A 12,422-nucleotide genomic window follows, 5' to 3' on the forward strand; every position below is an offset into this window, starting at 1 on the left:
TAGGCTGATGGAAGCCCAAGGGTAATGGTGCATTCTCAATCGCTAGAACGAACGGTGAGCTCTATAACCTTGCTAACACTCTGTCTGCTGGTTCGTAAGCAAGACGTGGTATTGACATCTCGACCTCGACACTCCCATGCGTCCTAGGAGCCAACTGTTGTAGAGCTGAGACCGTACGAGGGTCATGAGCCTAGGTGTCCTCCCTCATCCGGGCCTTTTTCTCTAGTACCGTTCGCAAGTTTGCCAACCTAGGCAACTTTGTATGTCTAGATGTCGCTTGGTGCGAATGCAAGGGCCGATAACTACTTCCCTCAGTCCAAGACCTTTCAGTCCTCATTCTCTTAGACTTTGAGAAACGAGTCCTGGAAGTCCTTGATTGTGTGTCGCCTATCCTGAGGCTTCTATTTTCAGCTTGTGACGATGTGACTTGCCTGTCACGATCTTCTGAGTAGCAAGAGTGCGCGTTGCCTTTGCACCTCTCTTCTTCTGCCACTCCTTTGCTTTTTATCTGGCATTTCATCATCTCCATGTTTGCCGCCATCCTTCTTATCAATTCATCTTGCTCCCTTACGTAATCCTCCAGAACCTGAGGATCCATTCTCTGCATCTACCTATCAGGGCTCTGAGAGCGACGAGGACTCGAACCCCGCCTTTCTCGTGTGTCTCTCCGTGGGTTCCGTCACTGGGGATCTAGTTCTGCCATGGGTGGGATAAAAGGTAAACCTTCATGCCTTCCTGTAGACACCTCATTTTTGACCGCCATTAAGATTTGGGCGCCACTGATTGATCACTCGATGATGAAAGTTATGCGGTCCAAACGTTCAATTTCTTCAGCAAGAAGAGCTTCTAAATCTCAACCTTACACCCTATTTTGGACCAAAATTATTTTGACCAAAACTATTTTAGACCTTAAAACCCTCTCTTTTAAAATATTTTTGAAAATGTTTCTACGATGTTCTGAGGCTCGTATTTCGTTTAAAATTGCACTTTTTGGTAAACTGAGTAAGGACAAAGTGGAAATAAATGAAAGAGAGGTGAACACTTTGAAAAATCTTTTAAAAACCTCTTATTTATAGGTTTGGAGTTAAAGAAAATTGGAGGAAAGAGAAGAAAACTAGTTGGGGAAGCGATTGGGCATGAAACCGTTAAGAGAGAACCGGACAGCCTCACTAAATCAAGTCTATCCTTTTGTACAGTTGGACTTTAGTTGTGAGCCACCTCCATTGGAAAGTAGACTTCCGAGGCTTCATTTTAGACTCAAGAATCTCCTAAAGCCGAGTCCGGATGAGGGAGATATGGCTGTTTGAAGTTAGGTATCAATCCGATTAAGCTAGAAATGAGCAATCTTCACTAAAATAGGCAAATCTCTTTGCACATTTAGAATTTAGATGTGAGGCTGCCACCATTGGAAAGTGGGCTTCCGTGGCTTCATTTTAGACTCAAGAATCTCCTAAAGCCGAGTCCGGATGAGGGAGATATGCCCATTTGAAGTCGCGTTTGGAAGCATAGCCGGCAGGTGGCTGGCAGCCACCATTTATGGACGGCAAGCCACCATTTTTTGCCTGTCGGCCACCACTGCTAGCCGACTGGCCACCAATGTAAAACCTAGATATTTTCTCCAGTTATTTCCACAAAACTCCAGCTGTTCTTTTTTAGATATTTCAAAAGCTCATATATTTCTATATATAGAAGACCTTTCTTCTTACTTTCAAGGTTAGAAAACATTAGGAGTGAAGAAATAATTTTGGAAAAATCCTTTCTCTTTACAATTCTCTCTCTCTCTCTCTCTCTCTCTCTCTCTCTCTCTCTCTCTCTTGCAACTTGCATAGTCTATGCCCAAACACTCTAAACCAAACCTAGAGAACTTCTTACTGAGATGATTTGAGTTTGAATTTGAGCTCTTGAAGCACTTAAGAGTGTGGAAATTGGTGGTTTATGACTTAAGGGTTTATTCCTCTCCAAGAGGTATACCTTCTCTTTCTTTTGTACCATCTCTACACCACTTCTTTTCTATCTTTTCTTGCTGATTTTGAAGTGTTTTTCAACTGTTTTTATGGGTTGAAATTTGTGGTTTAAGGCTATTAAAGGTATAGGGGTTTACCACTCTTCTTTGAACCTTGTTCTCTAAGCCTTTCCACTTGTGTTTCTCATCTCTTCATCGACTTTTTTTGAGCTTTTTACCACTGATTTTTAGAGTTTTTCAGAGGCTAAAAAAGTGATTTTGAAGTCCCAAAAATGAAAGGGTTAGCCACCCCTCCTTTGGCTTGTTTACTTGCTTTAATTGTTCCATGTTTTAGCTTATTCTTTTAGCTACTTCTGTCTTCATTCTAGCACATTTTTGTACTATTTTTTGGGCTGTATAAATTCTATTTTTTTGGGTTGAAATTGGTGGTTGTAGGCCATTTAAAGGTAGGGAGTGGTTCACCCTTCTCTCTTCCTTGCTTTTAAGTCCTTTCCACATTTGTTTCCCATTTCAAACCATCTTTTTTTGGGCTTTTGAACACTGAATTTCAGGGTTATTTCAGTGGCCAAAATCATGTTTTGAGGTTTAAATTTAGAGGGGTTAGCCTCCCCTCCTTGTGCCTTGTTTGCTAGCCTAGATAGCTCTATATGTTAGCTTATTTTTTTTACCATTTATAGATTAATTCCATAATGTTTTAGGCTCTATTTTGGACTGTTTTAACTTTGTTTTGGGTTGGTTAATTCATTTGAGTCGTGTTTTGCATGCTTCTAGTATAAGTTTCCTCATAAGCTTGGTGTTTTAGGCCTTTAGACACCACTTGTTTGAGTTGATTGCATGTTTTAATTTTTTTCTTACTTCATTTTAGCAAGTATAATCTCTGCAACCTCCCTCATTTCTTGGCTTTTAATTTTGCTTTGAAGGTGGTTTCAAGTCACTTGCTTGCCCAAGTATGAAATTGAGGTTTCATACTTAATGGTTTAATCCCTTAAAGGGTTCATTACCAACGGTATGATGTTTCTTTCATACCAAAAGAAACTTGTGTTTGAGCCCTCTTTCCATTAGAGAACTTTAATTCACCTTTTGGACTTAATTGGATTAAAGAATGGTTGGCAAATTAAAATGAGTAACTAAAACTTGGGACTAAAAATGAGAAAGATAATAACTTGTTGTGTTCAATCGGACGTTAATTGAACACATAGAACTTGGACCATTTCATACTTGCTAGTGATGAAATAATCCAAGTCTCTAAGGTTAACCTATTTCCTTGATCTTTTATAAAAGGAAGGAGGTATGTGTCTTTTTTTTCTTGCATTTATTGAACTTGTACTCTTGGGTTCACAAGCCATCATGCAATGAAATTGCTTGAATTGGTGGTTTGTGGCTTAAGTTCACCACTCCTTGGATTTGTTCATGAAAAGAAAGGGTGAGTTATTCAGACAATCCTTGAAAATACCCTGTATATGCTCTGTTTGTCCTCTGTTGCAGTGAGATGAACATATGAAGCAGTGGCCGGCAGACCACCATCTATGGCCGGCAACCTTTACCAGTGGCTGGCCAGCTACTGATACAAAGCACAACAGAGTGTTGGTAAGGTAGAGCAAATTGAGCAGCAGTGCTGGTGTTCAACTGTGCAAACAGGAAAATTTCTAGATTATAGAACCAGGGCTGCACATGCGGGGCCTTGTGTCGCACGTGCAGAAAAGGGGCCGCATGTGCGGAAAATAGGGGGAGTGACTGAGTGCATTCTGAAATAAAAGCACTTGGAGCAGCAGGTGCGGGGGAGGAAGGGCTGCACGTGCAGGGATAAGGCCTTACGTGCGGTGGTAGGTGAGTCTGAATTTTTTGCTTTTTCTTCTCTTTGGGTTGGTTGTATCTCACTTTTGTTTGATCTCTCTCTCTCTAAAAACTCTTTTCTCTCCCTTCTCTCTACATTTTCTACACCAAAACAAGATCAAGTCCTTGATCTCCTTACATCCATTAGAAATTTGCCCATAGTTTCTTCATCAAAGTTGGATAACTTCTAGAGGGCTTCGTTGTGTGCGGTGGAGATCACATTTCAACACCGTCAAATTTGAGGGTTTCTCATCTCTTTTCTCCAAAAACTCGAGGTAGGGTTTATTCTTGGAGTTATATATATATTTTTGCTAGATCTTGTGAACATTTCGAAATTTTCCATTGTAAATGTTGAAACTTGATTTTGGCTCAAGAATGTGGGGGTTTGAGAATAGTCTTCCTCCTAGTTCCTTTAAAAAAAATAATCTCTTGAAAATTTGAACTACATTGATTGAGAAAAATAAACTTTTGAAGAAAACCCCTTTCATGAGTTTTGAATGTGCTTGGTTGTGGTGAGGAAATCTAGGGATTTGGGGTTTGAAAGGTTATTGAAAACTTATAGATGACATTGTCATTATATATTTCCTTTTGTGCCAAAATGCTTAATGATTGGAAAATTTCCCATCGATATGTATATATATATGTGTGTGTGTGTGTGTGTGTGTGTGTGTATAAATTGATATACAAAGGATGGATTTCATGAAATATGAGAAGTGGAAACTTTGGAAATTGTTGTGCTAAGATATTGATACGGTTGTGAAATGACTAAATGGTTGGGAAAAGTTTGAAATATGGAACGTTGCTATCTAAATGATAGAATTAAATGCATAAGTGGCTATTATGTGTAATTACATTGAAGGGTGGAAGAATGGGAAACGTGATTATTATGGTATCATTGTTGAGATGCTTGAAATGGAGAAATGTTATGAGACATTGATAATTGTTGTACTACATATTCATTCATTTGATTATTGTACATTTTGAATTGAGTTTGGAACGTTTACATTGAGAAAAGAATATTTTGAAATGAGAATTATTGAAATGTTTTGGGGTAAATGCGTTGGTAAGTCTAGATAGGAGGTGTAGATGAATTTGATTAAGTTGGCCTGAGTGTCCGGGATGAAAGACTGAAAACACGTGCGAAAGAGGTACCACTTCCCTTCCGGTTAGCAATCGGTAAAGTGGGGTTTTTGGTAATGCTAGATACGCCTACCTGCAGACACCAACCTAGGGATTACCGGAGTCGTATTTACCACCCCATTGAATAAAATTGTAAATTTCTGAATTGTTGAGATTTCAAGTTGCTATTAAACATGGTGGCTTTTTAAAACATGTAAATGAAATCCTCTTTTAATTGGCATTGCATGGCATGTTCATTTTACATTAGGAATCTTGCATAAATGTATATACTTTATTAAGAATTCTCTACTGGGCTTTATGCTCACCCCTATGGGATTTTGGTGTAGGAAAAGACATGGTGAACTCGCCGAACTAGGGCATGGAAGTATGTATTGAGAGCACAAGGCTCTATTTTGTTTGTGATTGTAATTTTTGTAAGCCAAGGGCTATTCATGCATGGGTCTGGGAGACCTTTTTTGTGTAACCGGGCTTAAGCCTTGGAACTTGTAAGCCCTTGAGGGCACTTACTTCTTTTGATTGAATGATTCTGCATGCTATAGATTCATGTACTAGGATTCATTGAATGTATAACCACATATGAGATTATTCTTGTATAAACATTGAGACTATGTAATGGAATATGTTGGGGATATTTCCAATGTCTCTTAAAAGCCATGGTTATTATTATTATTTCAATAGCGTGTATTTTTGGGGCGTTACAGAGCGCAATGTAATAATGTGTATCTCTTCTAACCCCACGTCTTTCTCCCTTTTATTTATCCACTTATGATGGTTAGATTAGGGACATCACGTTTCAATTAGCATATCGCATGTTTTGTATCCATTCATTTGTCCTACATGCACCGAGGCTCAGTTCATCATTCCAACTGTATTGTCAATTCAATACTTCTTTGAATACGTGCTTAGACTGCATGTTACCAAATTGTTGCAAATAACATGTTAAGTTGCCGAGCCTATTTTAGTTGCATTATTGCATAGTTAGGAATCATGCATATTTTTCTAACTCTTTTGTTTTATCTTAGCTTGGAATACTAGGTGAGTTTTTAGTGCTTTAGCATAGTTGCATGAATGTGATTGTTGCCATGTATAGTATGCTTGTCGTGAGGTGAAGTGCTTACTTTTTTGAACTATTTGAGTTCTTGTGGATGAAGGCTTGTTGCTTGAATTAGAATGATTCAACGAATGTACGTTTAAGCCCACTTTGTCAAGTGACAAATCCACAAACTTTAAGCCTACTTTGTTAAGTGGCAAAATCAAACCCTTTTCGAAAAACAAACATGAAATTGAATTGTAACAATTTGAAAAAACTAGTCTATACCTTATGTGCGCACATCACATAGTAAATGCTAGCCTAAATAACTGGAATAAGAGCATAAAATGTACATAAGATTCATATCATGATTAGTAGAGGCCAATCTTTGATCGGGCGAGCGAGGGTGCTCAATTCGTGACCTTCCCCTCTCGTATCTAAGTTCCCAAACCGAGACAATCTTGGTAATGATGGACACGTGGCCTTTAGCATGAGTCATGGGTTTCTTAAATTTCTCAAAAATATTTAGGAGGCGACTCTGTATCTGGCAAAGCAATCCAATTTTGGTATTTTTGATTCAAAATCGATTTTCCAAAAGAATTGCCGAATTTGGTCTTTTTTTGTGTTTTCACTATATCACATTGCACTTGTGAAATTTGATTCAGAACCACAAGTGGAGTCCGAACTATAAGGATTATATTTCGAACTTCCAAAAAGGGGTGCGAAAAAGGCAAGCTACACTCCCGCCCCTTTCCGGGGTTTGCCCATCAATAGAAGAATGTGGCAAGTCTTCATTGTGCACCATAGATTTTGACTGAAGAGGAAACTCAATCAAAAGGTTTGTTCTTTGTGTGTTTTTCCCACAGACAGTGCCAATTATACGAGCACGAAATAATCTTCTCGTATAATCCTATTGATCAATGCAAATGCACTCCTCCAAATTTCGTTGCTTTACTACCTAAAAACACTAACGTGAGCTAGCCGTAGGTATATGCCAGAAGCCTCTACGATGCCTAAGTCAGCAAAATAGGCAATAGAAACAAAAGCTCTATGTATTTGAGAGTAAGAATTGTGATACCTGTACATAGGTCCTGTCACGAGCTTTTATAGATTCCACGTGGTACAATCATAGTAGGACTCTTATTCTCCTAAGCAGAGTCCTCCTAGGAATCACATTCCCCAAGGATAATGCCTATCCTAATAACACCCTACTCACTGCCGACCCAGTGAACTGGTGTTTACCTCGGCTCGATTGATGCAGTCAACGAGCTAGCCTATCTCTGCCGTGCTCTAAGAAAAACAATGATGTAGAAGGCATTATGTAGAGCTAAGCTCAGCTCGACACTCGTTACCGATATGTACCTTGGTTGGCTAAAAAACTCCCTTTTGAACAACCAAGTAGAAGCCTCAGTGACACAACCGTTTGGATCAATGTCAGCCTTCCCCAAAACCGAGCTACTGAGGTCCTTACTACGGCCTATACCAGGGTCCCTAGCGCGGCCCATTTTCTCCATATAAATTACCCTCTCATAAATACTTTATGAAAATTTTTTATTCTTTGATTAATGTGTGATTTTTTATTATATTTATAATCTAATGGTGAAATTTTTTTATAAAGTAATTCATGATTCTTAGTATTACTCAATAAAAAAATTTTATTATTAGGTATCAGAAATAACATAAAGACTCGGAAAAAAATAAAGAAAATGTAATGAACGGAAAAAGAGGACGAATATATATTGCTTTATTAAGTTGATACATAAACTAGTACATTAAGACCATGTTGATTCACAAGACTAATAGTGAAGCTATTGATAATCTCATCAAAGTAGTGTGATATTCACTATCCAATTAGATTAGTAGGATAAATTATTTCCTTGTCGATTGTTTGATCTACATTGGGTAAGAAAAGGGCAAATTACAAACACCCCTTTGAGATTTGGTGAAAATACAGATTCTCCCCTGAGGTTTGAGAAATTACATCCCGTCCCCTGAGGTTTATATTTTCATAACAAATTGTCCCATGAGATTTTTATTTTCATACAGATTCCCACTTAATTTTTCCTAATTTGTTATGAAAATTTAACCCTCAGGGGGCAATTTGTAATTTCTCAAACCTCAGGGGGAAATCTGTATTTTTACCAAACCTCGAGGGGGGTGTTTGCAATTTGCCCATAAGGAAACATATGAAGGTAAAAGAGTCTGTCACGCCCCGTATTTTATTACTCGGATAACCTTACCAATATTTATTAATTAAGTCCATTTACAAATAACATTTCATCCTTGAATGAAATGATGAATAATTAAATATACATATTCCCTCTCGTTATATAACAATGACATTTACATACAAATAAAATAAATGCCCTGAGGCTTACAATAAAAGAGAGGACACTACTCTTTACAAAAAAATAGCACTCAGCCAAACAACAAATGAAGTAGTACAATCCATCTCTACATTACACTTATGAAATGGTAAAACCCATTGTTTGATCTTCAAATCCGAAAAGCATTCCCTGTACACATGTACAGGCAGGGGTGAGCAAAACTCATCGAGCAATCTCATATTAAAACAGTAAAAGATATGCGAGTACAAAGATACTCATACATATTCGTGAAATCATATCATGCCAAAATCATAAGGTTTTATCACATAATCTCTTAAATCCATTTTTTTTATTTAATTAACCACAACCAGTTAACTTAAATAAATAAACATGCTTCAATAGTAACATGACATCCTTTTTAATCCATTCAATTATCTCATTATCAATTAAATCAAATAATTAAACAATTCATCAAATCCATTTTATACAGTCTTATGAGATGAATGCATATGCCATGCTATGTCCTTTTTGAAGATAAATCACATTTTCATCCTTTGAAAACTATCATGCTCAATGATGTCATGCAATTTCAATTGTTCAAAACTTAACAATTTATTTCAAGGGCGGTAAATACAACTCTGGTAATCCCTAGGTCAGTGTCTATAAGTAGACTATACAAGTACTATCAATTTGTCATTTTTACCGGTCACAACCGGAAGGCTCGACACCTATCATCTACACCACCTATCAATCTCTAGGATGGTGTCTGCAAGTAGACTATACAAGTACTACCAATTTGTCATTTTTACCAATCGCAACTGGAAGGCTCGACACCTATAATCCACACTACCTGTCAAGACTTACCACCGTATTTACCCTAAAACCATTTCAAGAAAACTTGTTTCTCAACATTCTTTTCTAAATGTAACGTTTTCCAATCAAATTTCAAAGCTCTTTATTATCAAATGAATTGATATGCCAATGCAATGATTAATAATATAATATAATATTTCTTTCACTTTCAATACTCCCACACAATATTCTCATTGTGATCAAAATTCTCATTTCTCATTTCAATGCAATTTCACAAGATGAATAAATACTTTTATTTCAATTCATCAAAGGGATAACAAAATTCCCACATTTCAAACAATCTTAACAATTTAGACATCTGAAGACTATATTAATACTTTTAAACAACAATTCCCAAAACTTCAACAATTCTCACATTTCATGAAAAACATCATTTATAGGCAAATAAATAAACAATTTTCCAACATCATTTATTTTGGCACACAAAATAAATATAGTAACATCTTCCAAAGATTTTCAACATTTTTCTAAAAGCCCCCAATTTCTAAGTTTTCTCACTAAAAACAACCATTTTCAAATATTTGAGAAGATCTCACCAAAAACATATTTCTTTAATCAACATAGTTCAAAAACCCTCAATTTTTATTTTTAGAAAGAAAAGAAAGTAAACCCACTTTCAAAATCACTCATCTTCTTAAATCAAAAATTAATTTTCAAAACTAATCAAATGATGATTTCGAAAATCATCTAGATCTTGCAAAAACATATATATATATATATATATAATTCAAAGAAAATCCCTACTTATTAAATATTACCATTTTGATCAAAATCCTCATTTAAATGCAACATGATAAATTTTCATCGATAGCCAAAATAGTTATTTCCAACTTATTAATTAAAAGATAACAACATGGGCATATAATCTAACATATAACTATAACTTGGAATCTCCCATAATTTTCAACATTTAGAAACAAATCATATTCCACATTTCATCAAATATGAACAACTACACTAGTTTTCATATCACAATCATGTCCGGTAACCTCTCAAGGTTCATTTCTAACCGTGTCGGTTTTATTCCAACAAATACATTAAGCAAAATAATACCGTTAATGCCCAAGAAAACATCATTTTCTTTCCAAACTCATTCTCCAAGCATTATTCAACTATGACATCCTATTTTGATCGAAAGCCCCAAAAGTTAAACGTAATTCCTTTATTTTCTTTAAATATGCTCTTTTGGCCACAAACTGGTAAAAATTTCAAAACTAATCGAATCGAAATCCGTTTTTGTTCAAATTAAAAACATAACTCTTTCATGACCTTACAAACATATTCCAAGTTTACACTTTCGCAATTTGGGCATCAACTTTTTATTTTTCTCAAAATTTCTCTTTTAAGCAAATAAAACACAAATTTTTCAAAAATTCAAATTAAATTATATACAACTCTAAACTCCATATAATCAAGCAAAAGTGCATAAAGAAGTGTAGGAAAAATCTATACTTAACAATTTATACAATATTCCTCAATATCAATTTATTTTTCTCAAAAATAAATTCCAAAACTCAATGATGAGATAAATATTTCAACCTTAATTTCTTAAAATAAATTATCTAACCATAATATGATATAGATATAATCCATACAATTATTAAATTCTATTTTTGGATTTCTTTTACAAAATTAACAACACAAAATAATTTTTTCAAAATTAATCTTAAAATACTAACATTCTTAACATTTCAACATAATTTTTCTTCCAAAAATTACCAAACAAAAATCTAAAAATATATCTATATGCAATACCTCTTATAATGATATATTTTCTCAAAATAATTCTAGCATAGCTTTAATGTAAAAATATGAAGAAAGTCCCTACCTCAAATATGAAGAAAAACAAATATGAAAATGCAAACGTTGCCCGATCATGAATCCGAGAATACCATTGCAAAGATTACGACGAGTTCTCCAACTTTCATTTACAACACTTTTGTAAAATCTTACTCTAAAGACTCCTATTTGAAGCTCAACCATTGAGCAACAATAGAGAAAAAAAGAAAAAGGGAGAGAGAGATAGATACACGTTGGGAGAGAGACCAAGAGAGCAGAAATCTCTGCTCAATTCAACAAAGAAAAAAGAAATGATGAAAAGGAAAGGAAGGGGAAAAAGAGAGAGGAGTGGGGAACAATCTCATGTGAGTTTGCTTTTTTAATGATGGGTTTTTTTAAAAAAATAATTTAATTTTTGTAATAATAATTCAAAATTTTATAATATAAATTATAAAATGATATAATTTTTCTCGCCACAAAAATATAACATTTTTTTACACCACAAAATATAATATTTTACTGATTTCACAATACATACATGTTTCATTCTTTATAAAATATATAATTTTTCACCGTATGGTACACACCATAAATTTAACTTTTAAACATTTATTATAACACTATATAATAAATAAAAACAACTCCCAAGGTAGTTACTACCAATCATATAATTAAAAAGGACCAAATACCCAAAACTCACTTTCAAATTTTGCTATACACTAGACCGAACACTGATCAGTCAGCGAATTTTCATAAAATAAATACTCATCAATAAATTCTGAAATTTTTACCCAACGTGCTAGACTCGTATGTGAACAACATACAAAAATTTCATAATTTTCTGAGATCGGTAACTATTTTTAAAAAATACAAAACCGAACTATTTTCACACAGAATTTACACAACACTCAAATTTGAAAATTTGCTCAACTAAATTATGCACTGGCTATTTGTGAAAAAAAAAATTTTGGGTCATTACAGAGTCTTTTTATTTTATTTATTAACTCAGGATATATAATTTCACCTCTAGCCAATTACTAATAATCCTACAAATTTGTTAGATTAATCATCCATTGGATTAATAGGGGGCATTTTTTTTAAGGTCCCTGATATTATGATTTTATAGTATAAATGACATCAAATATTTTCATGATGTCTAAGGTCCCTCAACATCAATCCAGAGAAAATTGGTTCAGAAAAAATTGGTTCAGAGAAAATTCAAGTCAGAGAAAATTAGTCTAGAGAAAATTGGTTTAGAGAAAATTCAAGTCAAAGACCAAGAATTTCTCTGGACTTCCCTAAACATCCCACTGTAAATTTCTCTGTCCTTTTTTTTTTTCTTTTTGAACATAAGAATTCCCCTACCTCAACCCACTTCCTTGCTTAACTGAAACACTACTCTCATTTCCTTGCCATATCTTGTTTCATTCTTTTCCACATATCTGATTCAGAAGAAGCTACTACTATAAAACCAACA

The 12,422-nt window shown here is 34.9% G+C and overlaps 1 long non-coding RNA gene across 1 annotated transcript; it reads right to left on the reverse strand.

The window, feature by feature from the left end:
• Positions 1-8,153: 8,153 nt before the first annotated feature.
• Positions 8,154-11,288, reverse strand: LOC145819677 (uncharacterized). The gene is made up of 2 exons (XR_014360452.1): positions 10,995-11,288; positions 8,154-8,482 (listed from the first exon to the last, which is right to left on the reverse strand). It is a non-coding gene; the product is annotated as an uncharacterized LOC145819677 (long non-coding RNA).
• Between the last annotated feature and the right edge of the window lie 1,134 nt (positions 11,289-12,422).

The sequence above is a fragment of the Camellia sinensis genome, chromosome 2 (assembly GCF_055761805.1).
Source record: "Camellia sinensis isolate YWXY chromosome 2, ASM5576180v1, whole genome shotgun sequence".
NCBI lineage: Eukaryota > Viridiplantae > Streptophyta > Magnoliopsida > Ericales > Theaceae > Camellia > Camellia sinensis.